Raw genomic sequence first — 10,386 nt, 5'->3', positions numbered from 1 at the left:
TTATCTCAGCCCGCTTGGCACACCAGCCTCATTCCTGAAGAAGGGCTTATGCCCGAAAAGTCGATTCTCCTGCTCCTTGGATGCTGCCTAGCTTGCTGTGTTTTTCCAGCACCACATTTTTCAACTACTAGCATGTTTCCCCTAGGGCATCAGTTCCAATCCTGACCAGGTACAACTCCTCCAGCTTGTACTGGCCCCATCTCTTTCAGAACCAATCCCAATGTTCCAGGACACTGAAACCCGTCTCTTCATATCCTGTCTCCAGTCACCAATTCATCTGATATCTCCTGCTACTTCTCCTCTGACTAGGATATGGCACTGGTTGAGCAAATCAAATCAAATCAATTCAAACAACAAATTAGCACTGCTAATCAGAGAAGGTATCATAGCTACAGAAGTTACCATTGTCGAGGAAGGTCTGCCTACTGAGTCAGTATGGGTGGAAATTAGGAACAGTAAGGGAGCAGTCACCTCATTAGAAGTTTACTACATGCCCCCCAATAGCAGCAGGGGGATTGAAGAAAGCATAGATCGGCAGATTTTGGAAAAGTGTGAATATAGTAGGGTAGTTGTAATGGGTGACTTTAACTTTCCCAATATTGATTGGAACCTCCTTCGAGCAGATGGTTTGGAAGGAGCTGTTTTTGTAAGGTGTGTTCAGGAGGATTTCCTAACTCAGTACGTTGACAGGCCGACGAGGGGAGAGGCCATTTTGGATTTGGTGCTCGGCAATGAGCCAGGGCAAGTGTCAGATCTTGCAGTGGGAGAGCATTTTGGGGATAGTGACCACAACTGCCTCACATTCTACATAGCTATGGAGAAGGAGAGAAGCAGGCACAATGGGAGGATATTAAATTGGGGAAAAGGAAACTATGTTACGATCAGACGTGCGTTGGGAAGCATGGACTGGGAGCAATTGTTCCATGGAAAGGGCACTATAGACATGTGGAGACTGTTTAAGGAACAGTTGTTGCGAGTGATGCACAAATGTATTCCTCTGAGACAAGTAAGAAGGGGTAAGATAAAGGAACCTTGGATGACGAGAGCGGAGGAGCTTCTCGTCAAAAGAAAGAAGGCAGCTTACGTAAGGTGAAGGAAGCAAGGGTCTTGCTCAGCTCTAGAGGATTACAGGCAGGTGAGGAAGGAGCTCAAAAATGGTCTGAGGAGAGCCAGGAGAGAGCACGAAAAAGGCTTGGCAGGAAGGATTAGGGAGAATCCAAAAGCATTTTTCTCTTATTCCTCATAGAAGTGTATGATCCAAGAGAGAGTAGGGCCGATCAGGGACAGCATAGGGAACTTGTGTATAGAGTCTGAGGTGGTAGGGGAAGCCCTAAATGAGTTTTTTGCTTCTGTGTTTACTCAAGAAAAGGACCTTATCGTGAATGAAACCATTGAGGAGCAGGTAAGCATGCTGGAACAGATAGAAATTGAGGAAGCTGATGTGTTGAAAATTTTGACAAACATTAAGATTGACAAGTCGCCAGGGCCAGACCAGATTTGTCCTCGGCTGCTTTGGGAAGCGAGAAATGTGATTGCGTCGCCGCTTGCAAAGATCTTTGCATCCTTGCTCTCCACCGGAGTCGTACCGGAGGACTGGCGGGAGGCAAATGTAATTCCTCTCTTCAAGAAAGGAAATAGGGTATTACCCGGCAATTACAGACCAGTCAGTCTCACATCTGTTGTCTGCAAGGTGTTAGAAAGGATTCTGAGGGATAGGATTTATGACCATCTGGAAGAGCATGGCTTGATTAAAGGCAGTCAGCACAGCTTTGTGAGGGGCAGGTCATGCCTCACAAATCTTATTGAGTTCTTTGAGGATGTTACTGGACAAGTCGATGAGGGTCGAGCGGTGAATGTTGTGTATATGGACTTCAGTAAAGCATTTGATAAGGTTCCCCATGGTAGGCTCGTTCAGAAGGTCAGGAGGAATGGGATACAGGGAAATTTAGCTGTCTGGATACCGAATTAGCTGGTTGACAGAAGACAGCGAGTGGTAGTGTAAGGAAAATATTCTGCCTGGAAGTCAGTGGTGAGTGGTGTTCCACAGGGCTCTGTTCTTGGCCTCTGCTCTTAGTAGCTTTTATTAATAAAACTTGGATTAGGCGATTGAAGGATGGGTTAGCAAGTTTGCAGATGACACAAAGGTTGGAGGTGTCGTTGACAGTATAGAGGACTGTTGTAGGCTGCAGTGTGACATTGACAGGATGCAGAGATGAGCTGAGAGGTGGCAGATGGAGTTCAACCTGGATAAATGCGAGGTGATACATTTTGGAAGGTCAAACTTGAAAATTGAGTACAGGATTAAAGACAGGATTGTTAGCAGTGTGGAGGAACAGTGGGATCTTGGTGTGCAGGTACATAGATCCCTTAAAATTGCCACCCAAGTGGACAGGGCTGTTAAGAAAGCATATGGTGTTTTGGCTTTCATTAACAGGGGAATTGAATTTAAGAGCCGTGAGATCTTGTTGCAGCTCTATAAAACTTTGGTTAGACCGCACTTGGAATACTGTGTTCAGTTCTGGTCGCCCTATTATAGGAAAGATGTGGATGCTTTGGAGAGGGTTCAGAGGTTACCAGGATGCTGCCTGGAATGGAGGGCTTATCTTACGAAGAGAGGTTGACTGAGCTCGGACATTTTTCATTGGAAAAAAGAAGGAAGAGAGGGGACCTAATTGAGGTGTACAAGATAATGAGAGGCATAGATAGAGTCGATAGCCAGACATTTTCCCAGGGCAGAAATTGTTAACACGAGGGGTCAGAGTTTTAAGCTGTTTGGCGGAAAGTATAGAGGGGATGTCAGAGGTGGATTCTTTACGTAAAGAGTTGCGAGAGCATGGAATGCGTTGCCAGCAGCAGTTGTGGAAGCGAGGTCATTGGGAATATTTAAGAGACTGCTGGACATGCATATGGTCACAGAAATTTGAGAGTTTACCTCACATGAGGATCAATAGTCGGCACAACATCGTGGGCTGAAGGGCCTGTTCTGTGCTGTACTGTTCTATGTTCTGTGTTCGATGTTCTAATTCAATAGAGGGGAACTCCTGGAGTGTGCACGGGGTAGTTTTCCGGATCTATACATTGAAGAGATCAGGCCATTTAGATTGTGTCTTGTGTAATGAGAAAGGAATAATTGACAATCTAGCTGCGCGAGGCCCTATGGGGAACAGTGCACATAATATGACAGAATTCTTCATTTAAGATGAAGTGATGTAGCTGGTTCTAAGACAAGGATCCTGAATCGAAATAAAGGAAACTATGATGGTATGAGGCGCAAGCTGCAGCCATGGTAAATGAGGGACCGTTACTTAGAGAAATTATGGTGGATAGGCAATGGCAAATGTTTAAAGAGCTTGTGAAGGAATGCAACAATTACTCATTCCTGTCTGGCACAGAATTAAAATGGAAAAGGTGGCCTTAATCATGGCCAACAAAGGGAATTGAGGACAGTACAAGATCCAAGGAAGGAGCAGATAAAAAAAGTAGCTGGCCTGAAGATTGGGAGCAGTTCAGATTTCAGCAAAGGGAGGCAAAGAGATAGCTTAGATTTCAGCAAAAGGGACCAAAGTGATAGATTAATAGAGGAAAAATATAACACAAGAGTAAGTTTGTGGGGAGCATACAAACTGATTGCAAAAGCTTATACAGGTATGTGAAAAGTAAAAGGTTAGTAAAGACAAATTTGGAAAATAAATAGTGATGTATTGAACAGAGTCTACAATACAGAAGAGGAGGTGCTGGAAGTCTTAAAATGCATTAAGGTAGATAAATGCCCAGGATCTAATGAAGTGTATCGCAGGACCTTATAGGAGGTTGGGGAGGAAATTGTCAAGTCCTTGGCGGAAACGTGAAATGTCTGAAGACTGGGGGGTAGCTGATGCTGTGCCAACATTTAAGAAAGGCTACAGTGTAATGCCTGGGAACTACAGACCAGTGAGCCTAACATTTGTGATGGGTAAGAGAAGGTTCTGAGAGATAGGATCTACAGGCATTTGGAGAGGCTTTTGGGATAGTCCGCATGGCTTTGCGGGGGGAAATCGTGTCTCTCGAATTTGGTTGAGTATTTTGAGGAGGTGACCAAGAAAGTAGATGAGAGCATTACATTTGACAAAGTACTGCATGGTAAGTTGTTCAGTAAGGTTAAATCTCAAGGGATCCAGGGAGACCTGGCCAATTGGATACAAAATTGGCTTGAAGGTTGAAGACACAGGATGGTGTTAAGGTTTTTTTTCATACTTGAGGCATGGATCCACAGTTATTCATCATTTATATAAAAGGGTCCACCATTATTCAACATTTGTAGATGTAATTTGGATGAGAATTTAGGAGGTACAGTTGTAAGTTTACAGATGTCACCAAGATTGGTGGTCTAGTGGACAGTGAAGAAAGTTATCTGGAAATACAGCAAGATCTTGATCAACTGGGCCATAGGGCAGAGAAATGACAGATGGAGATTAATTTAGGTAAACGCAATGTGTTGCATTTTGGTAAGTCAAACCAGGGCAGGACTTACGCAATCAATGGTAGGGCACTGGAGAGTATTATAGAACAAAGAGATCTAGAGGTACAGGTTCATAGCTCCTTGAAAGTGGAGTCACCAGTAGACAGGGTGGTGAAGGCGATTTTGAGCATGCTTGCTTTCATCAGTCAGAGCACTCAGTATAGGAATTGGGATATCTTTATGCAGTTGCACAAGATGTTGGTGTCACATTTGAAGTACTGCATGCAGTTCTGGTCGACCTGCTATAGAAAGGATATTATTAAACTAGAAAGAGTGCAGAAAACATTAACTAGGACACGACCTGGACTGGAAGATTTGAGTTATAAGAAGAGGCTTGATAGACTGGGACTTCTTCCCCAGGAGCGTGGGAGACTGGGGAGTGACCTTATGCACTGAGAAATGTATAAACTCATGAGAGAAATGGATAAGGTCAATAGCCAACATTTTTTCCCCGTGATAGGGGAGTCTAAATCGAGAGGGCATAGATTTGAGGGGAAAGGGCACAGATACAAAAGGTCCAGAGGGACAACTTTATTCACAGATGGTGGTGAGTGTCCGGAACGGGTTGCCGTAGGTAGTGGAGGAGGCGAGAATATTTTGTCATTTAAGAAATATTTAGACAGATGCATGGATGGGATAGATATGGAGGGATATGGACCAAAAGCAGGCAAATGGGATCGGCTTAATTGTGAAAATTGGGCAGCATACACAAATTGGACCAGAGGGCCTGTTTCCGTACTGTAAATATATATGACTCTGTGACATACATACAGTGAGAAACAGGAGAAGTTAATAATGGGGAGCAAAGGGATGGCAGACCAATTAAATACATATTTTGATCAAACTGTAAATGCCGGAGGTCTGAAAAACAATAAAAATAGAAATTGCTGAAGAAACTCAGCACGATTGGTAGCATCTGTGGAGAGAAAACAGAATCCATTTACCCTTCTTCAGAATTAGCATATATGTATTTTGATTCTGTCGTCATAAAGGACAATACAAATAACATCCCAACAATGTTAGGCTACACAGTGTCTTGTGATAAGTCGGAAATGGAGAAAACCAGTATTAGCACGGAAATGTTATTGAGGAAATTGATTAGAATAAAGACCAATAAATCTGCATGGCCCTGCAATCTACCTCCTAGAGTCCTTAAAGAAGTGGCTCTAGAAATGGTGGAGGGATTGGCAGTCATCTTTCAAGATTCTATAGACTCTGAAATAGCTCCTATGGATTGGAGGGTAGCTAATGTAACCCCACTGTTTTTTTTAAAAAGGCAATAGAGAGAAAACATTGAATTATTTACTACTTAGTCTGACATCATTAGTGGAGAAAATGCTAGCGTCCAATATAAAAGATTTAATAGCAGAGCACTTGGCATTGGACAGAGACATTAGCGTGGATTAATGAAAGGGAAATCATGCTTGGTAGATCTGCTAAAATTTTTCAAGCGCATAACTAGAAGATTTGATTGGGGGATCCATTGGATGTGATTTACTTGTTTCAGAATGCTTTGATGAGCTCCCGCATAAGAAATGAGCATGTAAAATTACGGCATATGGGATTGAGGGCAGTGCATTGACATGGGCACTACTCCTCGGACGCTGCCCGAACTGCTGTGCTCTTCCAGCACCACTAATCCAGAATCTGGTTTCCAGCAGTCATTGTTTTTACCTATGGGCATAAAACTGATCAGCAGACAGGAAATAAAGAGAAGTTTGGCAGGAGAAGTATAATATGGATGAATGTGAGGTTATCCACTTTGGTAGCAATAACAAGAAGGCAGATTATTATCTGAACGGTGAGAGATTGGGAAACAAGGAGAATTAGCAACAAAACTTTTGTGTCCTTGTACATCAGTTGCTGAAAGTAAGTATGCAGATGCAGCAAATGGTGAAGAAGGCAAATGATCTGTTGACCTTCATAGTGAGAGGGTTTGAGTACAGGAGCAGGGATGTCTTACTGCAGTCGTATGAGTCCTTGATGAGACCACACCTGGAATATTGTGTGCAGTTTTGGTCTCCTATCTTAGAAAGGATGTTCCATCTATGGAGGGAATGCAACAAAGGTTTACCAGTTTGATTCTTAGGATGGCACCACTGACTCATGAAGAGATACTGGATCGGTTAGGACTATATTCACTGGAGTTCAGAAGAATGATGAGTATCGCACAAAAACATATAAAGTTCTAAAAGGACTTAACAGGGTAAACATAGAAACAATATTCCCGATGAACCAGAGTTCACAGTTTAAAGATACAAGGGTAGGCCATTTAGGATGAGATAAGGAGAAATTTCTTCATCCACAGAATGGTGAGCTCATAAAAACAGTTGAGGTCAACACATTGAACTTGTTCTAGGAACTTCACACGGAAGACAGAGAGGAAATCAGACATAAGAGACACCATTGTGGCATGGTACTTAGGTAATAAAGCAACTTTGCTGAGATACAGCAAGGAATACTCACTAGGCCTCATCGCGAAAAACTCTCCAAAACATATCTCACAACTCTGACTTAAGTCAATAAGAAACTAAGATTCAACCCAGTGTTTTCTGCTAAGCATGCTGACTGTGGAAGAGGATAATACAATCTTTCATGTCACCAATGCAGTCCAAGGTGTTTTGCATGTTTTCATGCTGAAGGCAAAATTCAGCAGTATCCCTATAGGTTCGTGATTTCAAAGAGGGAAACAGGTGGGTAGGGCATTCATTGACTCTTCAGGGTGAGTATCTTCCTTTTCTTCCACTTTACTATCCCACACCTCAAAAAGAGCTACAGGTCATCCACATTGGAAATCAAGACCCACTCACTGTTCCTTGAGTCATCACAAATATGAAAAGGTTCAGTCAAAGTCCCCAGTTTACCTAACGGACAAACTCAGGTTCAAAGAAAAACACTCACCAGGTTTCTCTACTTTACAAGAAAATAACTTTATTACAAATCAAATTGTCTGGAATCAAAGGCATTATACAGATTGCTAGCATATAACTCAATCTATTCATTCCTTAAACTTCCCCTTCACAAACAGGCAAAGACAGAAACGACATGGACATTAAGGGTAGAAAAAGTTTAAAAAAAATTGGGGAACATAGTAGAGTTGCAACAGGTGGACCACAGGCATTGATTATATGTTCTGGATTAGTGGTGCTGGAAGAGCACAGCAGTTCAGGCAGCATCCAAGATTATTCTTCCAATTCATTTCATTTCTTTGCTGTTGACACAAGGTTATTTGCACACTGATGCTCTCTTTCATTCACTGGAATTTATCCTTTCCAAGTCTGTGAAGGTGTTTTATTCATCCTTCAATAGGGGATTCGTAGAGAAAGGTGTGTGGAAAGCAACTAGCTGTTTACTGGAGACTTTCCGGTACCTGCACGCACGGAGAGACAAATTTTTTTTTATGCTTTCTCTTTGATGGCTGTGTGATCCTTTACCGCACTGGCCCAAAACAAGTACAATCATTCTGATTAGCTCCTGATCAGATACGTCAAGCAGTTTTCCCTTGATTCAGAATCCATCGGCTCTGCAGGTCTGCTTTTGCAACATTCCAAAAGTGCAACATGAAACACAACTCACAATGTTCTCCAGTAAGCATGATTTTTAAACTCCAAACAAATAAACTGTAAAGGATGTGGGCTTTACACTTGTTCATCAGTATTAAAATGGCTGCATTTGCTGGCCCTGGCAATTACGGGCAACTACGCATACGTGTTCATCGAGGAATACACAGTTCCAAGCACTGATGTATTGTGCAAATGCATTACTGTGCATGGCCAGAGAAGCACATGATTTTTAACTGGGCTTCAGTGGTGGGAAGAGGGTATCACGGATGTGGACTGGTCGGAGAAGCCCACTTAGTGAGAAGGGAAAAGTGCTCAGAAGCCAGGGTAGGGTGACTGCAACAAAACGAGCACACAACCCCAAACATCATCCCAAAATTACGCGCATGTGTCAGGGTCAGTAAACACAGCCAATTAAAATTTGAGAAACATTATTGTGGTTCTTAGGACATTGCATACTTGAATACTTACTTTTTAAAGATTGCTCCATATTATCCAGTCGAACCCTGACCTTAACAGCTGAGGGCACAACTACTAATGGTAGTTTGAAAGACAGAGGTCACAGGCCAGACTAATAAAAATATCTCTCTCATATTTGTATGGCTGGACTTGGTAGCAGACATACATAAAGCAGATATGAATTTAACAGTCTAACTTTTCCCGAGTAACTATTTCACTTAATTTATTTGGAAACCTCTGAATTCTCCAATTTAAATGGAGACTTTCAGATGATTTCAACCTCTGTGGAATTGCACAAAAGAAAACACTCAACTTCCCAGGCAATTCATTTTGAGTGTGCTACAATGGAGATTAAGTAGGGTTCTCATGCACAACCAATCCATACTGGCATAACAACATCTGGCCTGCTGAGGGTCTCAGCTCATGTGTTGCTGAAACTGGAGCCCACATAAATCAGCATGCACAGTGAATGACGTATGAATGGGACTTGGGAGTTTGGAACTCCCAAACTCCTCTTTAATTCAGTATACTGTTCCTTTAAAAGGGAGAACAAATCGGGCATTGATTTAATATCACATTTAAAAAATGGTCACTCATTTAGCACTGCGAAGAATCAGCTAGAATGATATGCTCACTTCTCAGGTATAGGGTTTGGATCTTCTGGTTGAAGAATGAAACCACTGAGCCAAGACTGACACCTAGGCATTAGACATAATGTTAAGGAACTAGAGTCACTAATTAGAATTTAAAGCAACAACACTACTTTTTTGGAACTAAATATTATTGGTTTTAAAATTTTCAGATGATGGAAGAAAGTAAATATAGAGAAGCACAGACTATTATTAAATATATAATTTAAGCCATAATAAAAAGAAGTGTTCACTTGATGGTGGTACTCAGACACTGTCTGGAATAGATTAAGAAATAATAAAGGATTAAACCACATTGGGAAGACATGTCAGACCACCAAATAAGGAGAAGATAACAAGGGCAAAACATTATTGGCAATTTATAGAGAAGGTTGTAATTATGAAGGACATAAACTATCTAGAGATAAACTAAGGGAGAAGTTTGAGAAAAATAGGGATGGGTTTTAAGAATATTTTAGAAAACATTAAAAACTGATATGGTTTACCAAACAGTGTCCCTCAAAGAAGGATGCGCTGCTAGATCTGATTCTGGATAAATGAAGCAGCGCAAGCAAATAATCTGAGGTAGGGGAACACTTGGCAGCAAATAACTAGCAGTAATCAAGGTGTTATAAAAAGAACACAGGGTTTCTCATAATAAATCCAATTTACAGTATTTGCCTGATGATATAGCAACTGAGATCAGTTAAATGAAACAGATACCTATGTTACCGCCAATATATAATCCATCAATAAAAAAAGTGCCCTCCTTTCCCTGTCCATAACACTTCTGATCCTATTTATGAATTGGATTTAGACGATTATATCTTGTTCCACAATAAGCCTTTACTGCTATTTCCTACAATACTTAAGTGTCTACACTTCAAAAGAAAAGGATTTCAATAGCTATAAAGCTCTTTGGAATAATGAGCAGTTGCAAAAGTTCCTAGAAACATTCCTCTCATAGAACATAGAACATAGAAGAATACAGCGCAGTACAGGCCCTTTGGCCCTCGATGTTGCGCCGATCCAAGCCCACCTAACCTACACTGGCCCACTACCTTCCATATGCCTATCCAATGCCCGCTTAAATGCCCATAAAGAGGGAGTCCACCACTGCTACTGGCAGGGCATTCCATGAACTCACGACTCGCTGAGTAAAGAACCTACCCCTAACATCTGTCCTATACCTACCACCCCTTAATTTAAAGCTATGCCCCCTCGTAATAGCTGACTCCAT

General features: G+C 41.8%; 1 protein-coding gene across 2 annotated transcripts in view; it reads right to left on the bottom strand.

Annotated features, from left to right (window-relative positions):
- kif6 (kinesin family member 6) overlaps positions 1 to 10,386 on the bottom strand; it is a 565,092-nt gene that overhangs the window by 479,136 nt on the left and 75,570 nt on the right. The gene's annotated exons all lie outside the window — the stretch shown is intronic.

Source organism: Chiloscyllium plagiosum, chromosome 3 (genome assembly GCF_004010195.1).
Source record: "Chiloscyllium plagiosum isolate BGI_BamShark_2017 chromosome 3, ASM401019v2, whole genome shotgun sequence".
Classification (NCBI taxonomy): Eukaryota; Metazoa; Chordata; class Chondrichthyes; order Orectolobiformes; family Hemiscylliidae; genus Chiloscyllium; species Chiloscyllium plagiosum.
This window is presented reverse-complemented; position numbering and strand designations above follow the sequence as displayed.